The sequence below is a fragment of the Fringilla coelebs genome, assembly GCF_963513975.1.
Source record: "Fringilla coelebs genome assembly, chromosome: 10".
NCBI classification, from domain to species: Eukaryota; Metazoa; Chordata; class Aves; order Passeriformes; family Fringillidae; genus Fringilla; species Fringilla coelebs.
The window spans coordinates 575521-590551 of record NC_140036.1 but is presented as its reverse complement, the minus strand read 5'-3'; the positions used below and the strand labels follow the sequence as shown (position 1 = coordinate 590551).

Here is a 15031-nt window from a genome sequence, read left to right as displayed (position 1 = left end):
GATTGAAAACTGACCAATTGTAAGGGTTAGGGAAAACTAGCCTATAGGGTCACAGAGAGATAAGCTCGGCCGGAGGGCCTAAGTGAAGACTCCAGGCTTAGCTATACTGACTCAGCATTTCCTTATCTCAGGCTTACATCCTCCACGGGGCCTCAGCCATCTCAGTGTCTGCTACATCCCAGGCCATGCTCTGCACAGCTCCATGTGTGTGGAAGTGGCTCCCATGCTCTGCACAGCTCCATGTCTCTGGCAGTGGCTCCCATGCCCTGCAGCCCTTTCAGCCCCCCACGTGTGGGCCCTGCTGATCCCCGCGCTCGGATCAGGCCTGCAGGGGAACGGGGATGCAGAACTGCTGCTGCTGCTGCTGCTGAGGGAGCTTCAGGGCCATCCTTGGTGCAAAGGCACTCAAAGCTTTGAAAGGGAAGGTGCTTTTGAAGGGTTGCCAAGCCCTGCTCAGTTCCATGTCCCTTCTGCCAGCAGGGCTGTTCCTCTGTGTGTGGGGACTGCCCATAGATGAGAGCGGGCAAACACAACTGGCCCCTTCTGCCTGTTCCTGCTGAACCAAGCAGGCCTCTGAGCCTTGCCTGGCAGGTGACTATATTAATGGAGTTTTTAGATTTTATTACTGACACAAATAACAGAAAATACTTTTTTTTTTTTTTCCCCCAAAGGCGAGTCTGGATTTTTAGGTGATTTTTTTTTTTTTTGCACCCCTGGCTCTTTAATCTCTGCCATAGCAGTAAAGGTTGATAAGCAGTGTTGAAGATGTGCTGATATAAACACAGCCAACTGCCAAATGCCTGCATCAGCCTTGTTAAATTCATGTTTACATGATTATGGGGTGTCATTTCTGCATTTATGTCGCTGCAGGCACTTTCCTGTGCTCCCAAGTGTGATCCAAACATTGAAGGAGTTCTGCTGTTTCTTGTTGCATTTTAATATATAACAATTTTAGTGTTTTTAAGTGTGATCTTGAATGAACAAAGTTTCAAAGTCACAAAAAACCTGGAGTTGTGTGGGATTATTCTGGGTTTTATCCAGGCAGTTACAAGTGTGCTTTTAGATCAGATAAAACTTGTGAATGTTGTACAGTTCAGATGAGGCCATGACCAGTCCAGACCTTTTTGCTATTGTACAGGGGGTCATAAATGCAAGGTGAGGTCTTTAGAACTTTCATTTATTTGCAAAATCCAAATAAATAAATAAATAAATAAAGCCTATAACTGTGATTTAATTTATTCCTTCTATCGTCCTTTCAAGCATTGGTCTCTCCAAATCGGGCAATAAGCAACTGTCAGTGTTGACCCCTGAAAAATACTTCTTTTTTGCCTTACCACTTACAATATGGTGTATTTAAATAGCTTCAGGCAGTTTTTTCTGCATCCTGGCTGACTTGTTTTGTGGAGACCTTGGCTCTTGTCAGGAAAGACTGAGTGGTTTGGTGTGCCCCCACTGTTTGGGTTCTGCCCCAGCTGTCTGGGCTGCACAGACTGATGGAGAGAGAAGATTCTCACCAGGCTGATTGTCTCATCTTGGTCCCTTTTGGTGTTACCCAGAGTCAGTGCTCGGTCACTGATGTGGTACAGCTGTGGTCATTAAAGCTTGGCTTGTATTGAGGTGTGTCTGCTTTGGAGTTTTATGTGTGCTTGCTCTCCAACTGTACTCACTCCTTCCATGTATTTTCTATTTAACATGCCATATTTCTTATATCATAACCTCCAATTTTGGAGCCAGAACCTCTTCTTGGGGATGTCAAAAGGAAGAGCAGAACAATTTTCTATTAGCAACACAAATTTTGTGAGGGCCAAACATCCTTTGAATGTACCATTGAATACATCCAGTGCAATCAATGGATGAAGAGATTCTGATTATCAGCAATTATTTCTGCTGAAAGGAGCCTCAAAAGCAGAGTGTCCAGAGAGCTCTTACTTAAAATTGGAACATAGAAATTGTCTGGAGTAGTTGCTTTAGGAAGCACAGAAAAAAAGTTCTCCTTCATGTTACACACATTTTCAAGTAATCACTGGCCATCACCAGGGTGACTTTTTGCAATACAAAAATTAATGATTTTTTGGTGAGATCTGAAATACTAGGGAAAATTGAAGTCCAAGTTCATTTCTTGAAAATATGTCCAGGAGCTTTGACCTTTTCTTCAGATTTCATAAGAATGATTTATATAGTTGTATATTTTTATGCCCAAATCTAGTTTTTTTAACCGGGTTGTAAAAAATATCAGAAATGTGACTTTAGTCAGCTATTTCTTTGACAGCAGCCCCAAAAATTAATGTAACAAGCTAGCAGAGCCTTTTTGAATTTTAGTGGGGTTTTTTAAAATGGAAACTTGGTTGCAATCTCCTTTCAAAATTCTGTTGCTTGCTCAAATGCAGGTATTATATGCATAATGAGGGGTAAAACTGACAGGACATGTCTGTCACTGGAGTAATGAATATTAAATGATCAGTTTGAAATGAGTGAACTGTAAAATATATAATTATCGTTCAGTGTTCCACACCTTTCCCAACAAAAAGCATGAAATGAAATTTGCAATAAAATGTGTCCCATCTGCTGTACTGTAGGACCAAAGCTGAGATGTCACAGGTCAAAATCATTCATATTAGTAATTCATAGAGCTGGTTATTAATTAGGGACTGAGTGATGAGGGAAAATAGTGTTTGATATTTAGTCACAATCCTTAACCAATTAACTAAAAAAACCCAAACGGGTGGAAGATGCAATTTCATTTTTCTTCCATCAGTCAGTCTTTTGTTTGACAAACAAGTTTTTCAGCACTTGGAAACTCTTTTTACAGCAGACAGCAGTAATTAGGAAATGATCTATTTAATTATCAGGGAATACTAAGAAGCAATGAATGGAAGCTTAGCTATTTTTGAGATTAAACAGACAGAAATGAATTAATTTATATACATAAAGAATGTATCTTGGATGTCACACGAGTGAGTGAATATCCCATCCCACAGAACCTGCTTCCTGCTGGCTAACCCAGCTGTAGGTTTTTAATGAGGAGGAGGAGGAGGAGGAGGTTCTACTGTGTGGTTTTGTACAGTCAGGAAGATTGGTCAGCCTTCGGTCAGCCTTGCCCCAGTTCTTTGTTTCCTGTGGGGTCTCCTGTATGGTGTCCCCCAAGTCTAAAAGTCTTCTTGCTATTGCCCAGGGAGGGCAGAAACGCAAGCAGGAGCTACAAAATTTTGAAGAAGGAGAAACCCTAAAAGAAACTTGGAATGATATTTATCTTGGCATCTGATGAAAGGCTGTGCAGACCCCAGAACGCTGGCTTCAGTTATGTTTTAACTGAAAGAGAGGGAGGGGAAAATGTAACCCACACATTCAAGTGATCTCTAGGTTTAACTTCCTCTACTTGGACATCTCCTTGTGGAGGAATGGCTACAGGGTAGAGGTCACTCAGACATACTTTTGTTAGCTGACCAAGGACTGAGAAAGTACTGAACCCTACTAATCTGAGTTTCTGCACCTGCAAGAACTTGTGTCCTTGAGTGTAGCAGTAGTACGATAACAGTAATGAGGATGAGAAGTAGAAATGTAATTTCTCAAGAATGAGGAAGAGCTGATATTGTAGTATAACCAATAGATTGTTTAGCTTACAGAATATGCATGAGCTTATTACTTGTTGTGTATAAAAGTCTGGTGCTTATCAATAAAGTTGGAGCTTACTGATTCTTACATTAAGAGTCCAAGACTTCCCTCACCACGACATCTCCTTCCTTACCTGTTTATACAATCAGGCTAACATGAGAGGGACAGTCGTCCAGGGAGGCTCCTTGGAGTCAAGATTCAAATTCAGAGTCAAGATTTAAGAGAGCTGGAAAGCTGTCTTGTGTTGTTGTGGAATTTGATACTTTGTTCTCATTCCTAAAGAGTCTATAATACAAAAAGCATCTTGTTGCTGCCATTAGATCCATATGGAGACAAGAATGTGTCAATTGTTGGTGCAAGGTCATGGACCAGCTCTGACTGGGAACTCTGGGAACTCTGACTCCTAATGCAGGCAAATTGTGCCACACTTTCACCACAAGCTCCACCTGTACTCAGCATTTGTTATTTAAATGCATAAATGTGGGTAGGAGGAAAGAGTACTTGCTAATATAAGAATTGCATTTTAAGACTTGGCTGTTGGCAGCATAATTTCTATGTAAATAGACTGATATGTTTCAAAACACTCAGGAATTAGGAGACGCTTGAGGATGTTGAGGGAAGAAAGAAAAATAAGAGCCTGTTTCCAGGTTGAAATGCAAAAAAAAAAAGGTGAGGGAGTTTTGAGGGAAGAGTAAACCATTCAAATAGGATCAGTGATAATTTTAGGTTTAAATCTGTAGAAAATGTACTGAGAGAAAAGACTGCCTTGAAAAAATAAAGACTGCACGGATAATGAGGAGGTGCATAAAAATAAATTAAGCATTTTGTTATAAAGTCAGAGCTATTTATAATCAGAAACAGCATCAAAGCTTAAAAACATATTTCTTTCAGGCAGTTCCTAGGTCTAGACTCAGCTGTTAAAAGAAGACAAATGCAGTAGAAAAAATTAAAGTGTAGGTAGAATATGTCTGAAAAATGCAGAATAGTTATGAAAAGCAGGGTGCCAATGTGTTCACCATATGAATTCCATAGCCCATGAAATTAAGGCATTCTCTGCCTTGGAGAGCTGAAACACAGAGGTGTTGACTCTTACAGTGTCTGGAACAGTCACATTCCCATTGATTCTGTGGGGTAGACACATCATTAGTTGTTTTGGAGTGTGTAGAAGCTTCCATACACTCCAAAAGTCAGGACCACAAACTAATAAGAGCTGTTGTACAAAAGTGCAAAGAAGTTGGGCTCTGTCCCAAAAACCAAGAACAGCAGTTCTTCTGGACACAACAGAGAGTGTGTCAGAAGTGGCCACCATGGATAGAACTGCACAAAATGGTACCAAAGCAGGAGATATTCCAGTGTTACCTTTGTCCTGCCTGTGGGACATTTGCCGCATTCCTGCTTTCTGCTGGGACTGAGAAGAGCAATACCATCAACTGACACCTGTCTTGGGCACTGATGGTAGGAAAACTTATGCAATCCTTGTTTTATTAATGTGTGGGACCATGTGACAAATGCATGGAAAGTCAGTTAATAGATTTATTTTGAGGTACATTTTGACTTATGACATCTGAACACAAAATAAATACTTGCAAATGGACTTCCTGTCATGTTTCTCTGTGGTACCCTTCTGCCTGCATTCCTGTAGTTATTTTGACACTTTGTGGTTTATCTGGGGGTTTGGTCCATGGCTGTCAGACAGGTTGTGATGACCCTGTGCCTGGCATGGAACAGAGCTGTGCCACCTTACCTGTGAACAGCTTGCAGTGGAACAATGGATGTGACACCTGCAGTCCCCCTGAGGTCTGCCCATAATGCACAAATGGTGCAGGACTATCAGAGGATATGCACTCAAAAGGGTTCTCATGCTCCCAGCTCTGGATTTCTGTGCATTTTCACATCTCTCCCTTGACCTTTCAGCTTCATGAGCCTTTGCCCACACAAACGTGCCTAGAATTTATCAATCTCTCTCAGTTTCTGTCACTCTTCCTATTATTCCCTCTTAAAGAACTGGAGTTTCTTGGTTGTCATCAGGGAATAAAGCATCTCTTCCTGTAGTGTAGTCACTGTTTCAAAACCAACATAGTTCATTTGGAAGGAGTGGTGGCCATATGAAAAAAAAGATGAGTAGCTTCTTTCAAGATCTGCTGGATGAAGTAGAGGACAGGTAATTTGCAGCAACACCTGTCCTATACATGATCAGCCTCTTTTCACTGCAGTATCCTTCAGCCCCTGCTGTTGGAAATCTGTAATTTTAAACAAATAATGAAAATATAAACATCAATACTTTCTTCTATTTTTTAAAAAAGAAACTACTTTCTCCTTTAAAATCCATGGCATTAGGATTTATCTCAATTCCCAAGATTTCCAAATGTGTAGGCTCATATGTAGGAGCATAGGATTCAGTGAGATTAAATTTGTGTACTGAGATAGCACTCAAATCTGCACTATCAAAATAGTGTGGCATAAAATTTTATAAAGCTACCATTTTAAAAGACTTTTTTTCATTTATTTTAGCCTCATAATATAATAGGGGTTTTAACTCTGAATTTTTCAAAATACTGTTCTCAGCTACAGAGTATTGGTGAAACTCCTGAGACATAATTGCATAAAGCCTAAGGTACTTAATATCCTTTTTTAAAACTTCAACTCAAGGCACTATTTACAAAGGAAAACATGTTAATCTGAATTATAAGGTGTTGAAAAACCTTTGAAAATCTGCTCAGCCAGTGTTAAAATGTCTTGAGTTCTGTAGCATCTGCAGTGTTCACTTTAGAGATGTCATAATTGAGACATTCATAGCAGAAATAGCAGCAATTGGAAGCCCCTGGTTTTGGTATTTCAGGCAGTAAGAGGGGTATCACAGATGCAAATTATTTCTTCAGTCAAACAGGGCATTCTGCAGGCCTGCAGCTCCTCAGTGAGGTCTGTCTTTGGAGACTGCTTTTAGGGGATTGCTCTTGCTTTTCTGCACAACCACTGTATTTGATTTGTTTTGCTTCCTATGAAAACACACTTGTTATGATAAAAATGTTCACTGAGGATCTGTGTGTTCCTCAGAATTATGTGAAATATTGGAGTGTTTGCAAGGTGTTGGTGTCCAGTCAGTGAAGCAGTGCTGGCAGCCCTGGTCAGCTCTGACAGAGCCCTTGAGTTCACTCCATTCTTGTTTATTTAAGGAAAAAGGACAAGAGTCAGGTTAAGTTAAAATGCCTGCTGTTAATGGTCATAGTGGAAAAATAAATCCATGTTCTGCACAACTTTCAGCCCAAATGAAAGACTTAATGTGTGAAGGACTGGGGCAGCTTCATACAGTGAGCTGTATGATGTGAATTATGAAATAGCAAAGGAAGTTAAATTAAAGGATAGAAGGGTTTAATATTGGGCATCTCAAGCTTTTATGTCTTTTTAAATGAGAATGAAGCTGTTCGTGAGGAATCCATGTTGAATTGAAGATCAGCATTGATAAGAAAGATAAGTGAAATGCTTTTTGAGTGCAAATAAATACATAGGAAAACACCTTGTTTGTGACTTTTTTGTGCCCTTGAAACATGAATGAAAACATTTTTAAACCATTGGATACTTTCCCCAAAATATTTAAGTGTGTAATTTTCATGTCTGAGGATGCAATCAATAAGTGTTATTAAAGTTCCTGTGGATAGCTGTGGGACAGACTCATCCCCTAATTCTGATTTTGTTCCTTAGATATGGGTCATGAACAGCTTCCTGCTCTTAATGCTGAGGCATGGAGACTGGGAGCTCAGAATTCAGGTTTGCATTCTCTGAAGTCTATTTGTTATGGCAGCTATCAGTTGATAAATTTATAAGGGCATGTTGATGAAGGAGTTGAAATGTCTTTTGTGCTAATTAAAATAACTTCTAAGCTTAAAGGCACTTCAATGCTCAGAGACCACAAATATGTAGTACCTTCCCTAAAAGAGGGCAATGAGACAGGATGGAAAGACTAATTCCTGTATGGATATGAAAATTCAATATGTGCTCTTCAGAAATAAGGGTCAGAAGTAAAAGAATGCTGCTGAAAGTTTTACATCTCAGTATTGTAAGTGAAGATCTACAAAATTTGTGGCTAGGTTGTTTTTTCCTGAACAGCACAGGTTTGGGTCGAGCAAAGCATTCACAAAGTTCTTGTTAAATGTATTATATTAATTTGCTCAGTGTTAAGGAGTTTCTCTCCCCCAGTCACAAAAACCCCCAAAGAAACAGATTTACAAGAGAATTAATTGCATTTATGCCTGCATAAGCATCTCAACATGTCAGAATAAGTACAGAGTATGTTATTTTACTTTAAAAATAGCCAACAGCAGTGTAATTACTGACTTTATCAAGTCTATTAGGCAAGGCACTTGGTGCTTTTGGTCAAATTAGTTTGTAATAAGAATTAGCTACTAACAAAAGAGTCTTCCTTTTCAAATATTGCCCCTTTTTTAATATAAGAAAAAATTTTGTTGATGGGAACTGTAATTGTTGAAAAGCCTTTTCTCAGAGGCCAGAAAATGTGTTTATGGCAGAAAACTTGGTGCAGAGTAGGTTTTGCTGTGCAGCACAATCAAAGCAGTGCCAAGGTATCCACAGGAGCTCCACTGAGTCATTTAATGTTGCTGAGATGCACTGCCCATAATGTATTGCTCAGTTAAAATGTTCTCCAAAGAGTTCACATCTCATAATCACACATCATAAATCATATAAATTCTGCTTTAACTGATCTTAATGTCAAAACTACCATTGCCTTAATTGGGGCAGGATTTTCATGTTGTTATTTTATGTAAAAGCACATAAAGCATTTTAGTTTAAAGTTGTCTATCTAAAAATAAAGCCAGAACCTAACTACTGGAATTTCAGTAATTCAGGCAATGGCATCACAGGGAGAACAAAGTGTGTAGGACAGAATAAATTTCTTCTCTACAATTTGTGTTAGGCAAATCATATAAAATGTGTTTTATAGCAGAACCTTTTTGGAAAGTTTTGAGGGTTTTGTAGGCAGGGAAACACAGTTCCTCCTGATAAAGCTACTCAATTTTTTTTTCCTAATGCTGACACAGATTTAATCCTGTAAGATGCAAACATCTATTTACTTCTCCTACTTCACAGCCATTTTCACTTCCACTTCTTACTTAGTTTCTTTTTCCTCAAAAATGTGTTATAAATGATAAATCGAAAAGCCAAATTTATCAAAATGTGAAAAAGCTTTTATTTTTTTCCGTGACCAAAATACGGTTCTCAAAACCCCCCAGGCAAAGAGGCAGCGTCGAGCCCGGGATCGGCGCTGGGTGAGCCTGGATCCGACCTCTATCGCATCGGACCTCCCTCTGCCCACGAGAGCCGCTTCCAGCCAGGCTGTTCCGCACAGATTTTTATGCCTGAGGCAGAGGAGCCCCCATTTCTTGTGTAACCCCGCATATGCAGGGCAGTTTCTGTCCCTGTGCAGGGCGGGACAGTCGCTGTTTCCCGAGCAGTGCCCGGTGCTGATGGTGTCAGGGAAGTGGCGCACTCAGATGTGTTTTCTGGCCACTTCTGCTCTCGATGGCTGGGATCAGCTGGCGCTGATCATCCTTGGGCGTCTTCCCATCGCTCCGGAGAGCGGCGATCACCGCGCTGGCCACGTCTGCTCAGAGCTGAACGGGGATGGTTCTCCTGCCGCCCTCAGGAATCTTGAGATTCCAAAGTAGACCTCTGCCCCTGGGCTGCTCCTGGTCAGAGGCTCCTTTGGATTTCACAATCTTATAAAACACATTCTTCACAATCTTATAAAATACATTCTCTCTATAGGCATGAATTATTTCATAACATATATTACAAATGCATGCAAAAATCCATGTTCTTATTTTCTCTGCCTTCCAGAGGAAGTCTTAAGTTCTTTCTCAAGCTCCAATCCTCATTTCTTTAGTGACATAAGCCTCCAAATCTGCCCATCTTCTGAATATTTTTGTTCTTAGCTGCTACTTTATGAGATCTGGGATTTTGCTACTGTCTTTGTTTTCTATTCCTGGCTCATTCTGGAAATCCAGGTTTCTATGTCAAGACGTACCTTGGGGGAATTAAGGTCTCCTCTGCTATGAAGCTATGCATGCACAATACAGTCACATGTATGACCCGTGTGATGAGGACTTGCTTAGTAAAACACAATTTCTGAAATACTTCATAGTAGTGACATCCAGTTACCAGAAACTGGAGCTACTGGAGACTCCAGTGAATTTCTCTTCAAGGTTATGAGATTTCAAAACTTCTCACTTGCTCATCAAAGAATGACCATAGCACGAGCCACACTTGTGAGTCAAAATCATCTTCTGACCTCACCCTCTTTCAAGTTTCTCCTTTGTCCAGAGCCCAGGGCTGTTAAAGCTCTCCAGAGAACAGCTCACAGAAACTCAGCAATGGACAAGTCGTGGTTTTAGTTGCCGTTTTCTTTGGAACACCTGAAGAACAAGCCCGAGCTGAGGCCATTGCTGACCCCACAGGTGTCACTGAGGTGTTTCCCCAGGAAACCACCGTCCCCAGGGAGGAGTGACCACCAGCTCAGTGCTGTCCAGGTCCAGGGGCTCTTCCAGCCAGGGGCATTGTGCCTTGCAGCTATCCCTGTGGCAGCTGCATCCCTTGGGAATTGCTGTGCAGCATCCCCCTGCGGGGCTTGGGCAGCATGCCTTGCTGTTCAAGGGGAGGGGTTGCAGCGTGCTCGGGCAGCAGGTTCAGTCTGACATTCTGCAGGAGTTAATGGGATTCCTGCCTGCCTCAAAGGCTTCCTGAGCATCCTCAGTTTGGGTGGTTCTGAGGGGAAGGCCTTTGACACCTACTCGGGATTCCAGCAGGCTGAGCTGAAGATCATTAAATCAACAGATGAAAAGACTTAGAGCTAACTTAGAGGTGGTAAGAAAGCCTAAATTTTCTGCCAGTTTTTCTGGAATGACAGCCGCTTTAGGCTAGAGATGAGAGAACATATTATCAACACAATTAAATGGAAAATAAATCCATCATGCTATTTAGAAGAGAAAAAAAAAGAAAACATTTGCTTTCATAAAGTAATTCTTAACCATTACTACCTCAGGTGCTACCTCAGGTTTGAGCTGCCTGAAGTTTAGAAAGCGTAGTTAAATCAACTGACAATATTGAATCTGCCCTTGTGTCAGGAGTTAAACCTTCTAATAGTCACTTCTTTTCTTTTATAATTTTTTTATAATGTGTTATTTTTGGATCAGTGACATTTTCTAACTGATTGGAGTCAGGAACCATTTGAATTTTGCAAATAACATTGTAATGTGTCCCTTGTACACGTGCTGCTTACCACCCACTCCTCCTCTCCCCATGCCCTAACAAGAGTCTGTCTCAGCTTAGAGAAAAGATGGCTTTGTTCATAAGATGATGGCCTCATGCATTTTGTCCTTATTGTACTCCTGTTATTATAATGCTCCTGCACTGACAAATCACAGCTCTGCCTCTCACAGGCTTTGGGACTTGGGTAGATTTAATGCACAGCCTGTGATTGCCTTCGGGAAATGCTGTGCATGTCGTGCAGGCTTGAATACCCTGCACGAGGTCAGCAAGGTTTTGGCATTCTAAACATCATCTGGGCCATTCTCTGTGTTATCTCTGTGTTTACCTCTGGGGTTCCTGTGGGGCTGTCCTTAGGGTGACTTTCAGGACAGCAGTCCTGGGCCACAAGGTTCCCTCAGACCCTCAGAACGGGGTTGGTTTCTCGGCCGTGTTCTGCGTGGGGCTCTCGTGCCTGGGGCGTTTGCAGGGGGAGCACAGAGGGGCCCTTTCCTGCCATGGGGGTTCCACTGCACCCCAAAGCCCTTTCCTGCCATGAGGGCTCCACTGCACCCCAAGGCTTATGATCACAGCCCTCATGGGACAGACCTGGAAATGCCCTGTGCACAGTGCAGACAAATTGTAATGGATCAGCCTCGAGCTGTAATAAAGGAAGATTAATTGCCTGACCCTAGATGGTATAAATTATTTATACTATGGGTTTATATGAATGACTAATAAATTATAGGAAGGGAGGCAAGTTTGAAAAAGACAAACATCCCACAGCATGGGTATCTGTATGTCTTAACGAAATATGTTTGAATTCATGCAAGCCTTGTACTGATTACAGCTTCCAATAAATGCTTCCAGAGAATAACTTTCATGAATAAGACAAAACCTTTTTTTTATTTTTCCCGTAGGTTTAGAGTTAATATCAGTGTGCTGATTATTTAATTTAATTATTAATTTAATTTAATTTAATTATTAACAATTTAATATGCCTTAAGAGGGAAAAGTTTTTTTGTATAACTCTTACCTGCTGATTATCCAGCTTATTTGCTCATTTGGGCTTGACTGGATGTGTAGTGCCCTGCCTTTTTAGTTCCTGAAACTTCACATACAAATCAGTGTATAGATCTCTTCCATCATCTTTAGCAAATGCAAACCAGAGAAAAGTAGCTTGCCTGTCACTTTACTTTATAGAATGCTGGGAATTTGTAAGCATTGTTGAGAAGCATTGAAATATTTTTTAACCATTCTTGTCTTTTCCATTTTAAAGATGAAATGAAATAGTCCCATCTTATTTAAAACTTTAAAAGAATTCCAAAAAAGGATACATGTTAATCTTTAAAATATCCTATAACTAATGTATATAATCAAAATTATGGAACTTTTTCAATACTGTGATTTTTATTTTTCTTTTCTAGTTAAACATACAGTTTCATATAGTCTGAAATAGACAGCATGGTAAAATGTTTTTGTTGTGGTGTTTAAATAAAGCAGTGTGGCACTACTATGTTTTTGGAAACCTAAAATCCAACTCATATATCCTGAAGTAGAACCAGTAGCTCAAATAAGGCAAGACAAAGCACTTTTGAATTTTGAAAATTCCCTTCTTTTGAAGAGGCTGCATAAGGATAGGAAAATAACAGAGGTTTGAGAGCTGTGTTAACCTGTAGGTAAACACTGGCTTGAACCAGTCTAATATTTTGTAGTTATCCTTTTGTCTCTAAAGTATTTATTGATCATCTTACATATGAAGGTTTTTCCTTCATAATCTCTTATTTTATGAAAGCCTGTAGAGTGGTTTCTTCAGTTAGTTCTATGGTAGCATTTTACCAGACTTTAGCAGGGAGAATATAAACAGCTCCCCAGCCAGAACACCAGGTGCTCATCTCAGGATTAGAGATTTCTTAAATTAAAGCAAGTATCCAAAACAGTGCAAAAGGATCAATAATTTTCATGATGTTAAAATATTCAAAGAGAGATCATCTGATGCAAAAGAATTCCTGTACATTCCCAGAGAGCATGGATGTTTTCCATTATTTGTAAAATTTCCACACCATGGGTCACACAAAGCTTATATAGCCATAGTTTTTACATTTGGGGATGTATAACCGAAATTCATCTCCAAGACAAGAGCTTGCAAATAATTTGATATATTATTTTATTTTTCTTTTGCTTTATTGTTCTTTCCCTCTTCCCAGTACCAGTCTCTAAGGTCTAAACTGTTGCATTTGTTCATAATGTACTTTTCTTCCCCCCAATATAATTTAAGGAATGATGTTGCTGCCACTCATTTGACTGCTGTTATTGCTCATTGAACACCAACTGGAGAAAGTTCAGGCTGTAGAATTGCACTCACTATATTCTGAGAGTTCCTTAAGTAAAAGTGCCATCAAAAGTATTCCCTAGGAATCAGTAAGAGGAAAGGTTTGGTGCTTTTTTTGTTTATTTGCTTGTTTGGTTTTTTTGCTTGATTGTTTTTTTTAAGAGCTCAGACCCTTAACAGAATCAGGAGGAATGAAAAGCATTTGGTACTTGAAATATGAGTTGCATAAGGAGTTCCCTTTTGATGTAAGCTCCTGTTTACTGTCTCCTTTTGGTTCAATTGCATCTGCCTGCAGTCAAGGGATGCCCTTTGGCTCAGTGCAGCCTGTGTCCCTCCGAGCCTGCGAGCCACACCTGAGTGCCCCTGGAGCACACCGGTGTGTCTGCATGCTCAGGCAACTCACATATTCCATTAGCAAATACAGAATACTTCAACTGCCCTACAAGCCAGAATCCCCACTGCCATAAAAAGCTCTGAAATTGCTTCCATCACTTCTCATTTTTCAACATTGACAAGACTTTTGGCCTTCATCTATTACATAAACTCACCAATCTCTCCTCTGGCTGTACAGTCATTACAAGATAAAGAGATTTGAGATCCCTGTTTTCCATTTCACCTTTCCGTGACACTTCCCCAGTTTAATCTTCCTGGTGCTTAGTTATTGCAAAAATGGGCAAAACCAACTACTGTGAAGATAAGTAGGCTTTCTCCTGAAAGAAGATCTATTGCAACATAGGAATGAACTCAAAGCTCTCAGATTAGTGCTAGAATGTAAAATAATTCCGCTTTAGAAGGATCAGTCTCCCAAGTCCACAGTTTCCTAACAAACAAGAAAGGAAGGAACGGAATGAACTTCAATTTGCCATAAATATATTTGTTTGCTCTCCCAAATAGCCAGTGAAAAAAATAATTTGTTAACTGCCCACGTTTACCTGTGACTAGAGCCCTCTGTATTGTCTTGGTGGTTTTGCTGCTTTCTTCACAAAGAGAGAAACTTGACTCTCATTGATATCTGGGGGTTTACAGAAGACAAGACAGGAAGGAGTTTAGGTAATATCTATGGATTTTGTTTGGTTTCATAATTTTTAAAATTTATTTATTTTAAAATTCAGTTTCACTCTGTCAACTCTCCATCTTTGAGGTGATTTCTGTTAACTCACCAGGTATTTTCCTCAGCATCTGGTACACACAGCTATATAATAGGTATAGATATATAATAGGTATAGAAATAGCTATATAATATAGAAATAGCTATATAATAGGTCTAGAAATTACCTGAAATTGCATCTGAGTTTGCTGCAAATGGGGTAGATATTTGGTGGTGCAGTACTCCCTCTTGCCTGGGGGAGTACATTCCTCAAACTGAAATTCATTTAGCTGTCACCATTGTAATCCTTATGTCGGAGTTCCAGTGACATAACATTCAGATTGTGCCTGCAGGAAGAAAGCTCAGTTTATAACCACAGCAAAGCTAAGCCTCTTACATTTCCCCCTTCCTTTTCATTTTGGGTCTTCATCCTTTCCAGTCAATAGCAGATGGATGGTGAGAGGGGTGTAAATGGAGAGGGTTCAGCAATAAGACAATCTGATGGTGGAGTGTAGTCTCTCCTTAAAGTGTCTTCTTGTGTGATCTTCCTATGTGCTTTAACACCCGATATCCAAATGTTCAACAGCTGGATTTGAAGGACAGGTTTGCCAGAAAAAGTTCAGATCCCCTGGTTACATTGTGAAGAAGTGCAGACTTTTATCAGTAATTAAAATGTAGATGCTTGTTTTCTCTACAATGTACAAAACACAGAAGTAATTGTAGGTATTGTTCCAAAAATACGA

At 40.1% G+C, this 15031-nt stretch overlaps 1 protein-coding gene across 1 annotated transcript in view; it reads left to right on the top strand.

The window, feature by feature from the left end:
* The window catches only part of CLSTN2 (calsyntenin 2), a gene marked incomplete at both ends in the record, with an annotated part of 337070 nt that overhangs the window by 121168 nt on the left and 200871 nt on the right, over positions 1 to 15031 (top strand). The gene's annotated exons all lie outside the window — the stretch shown is intronic.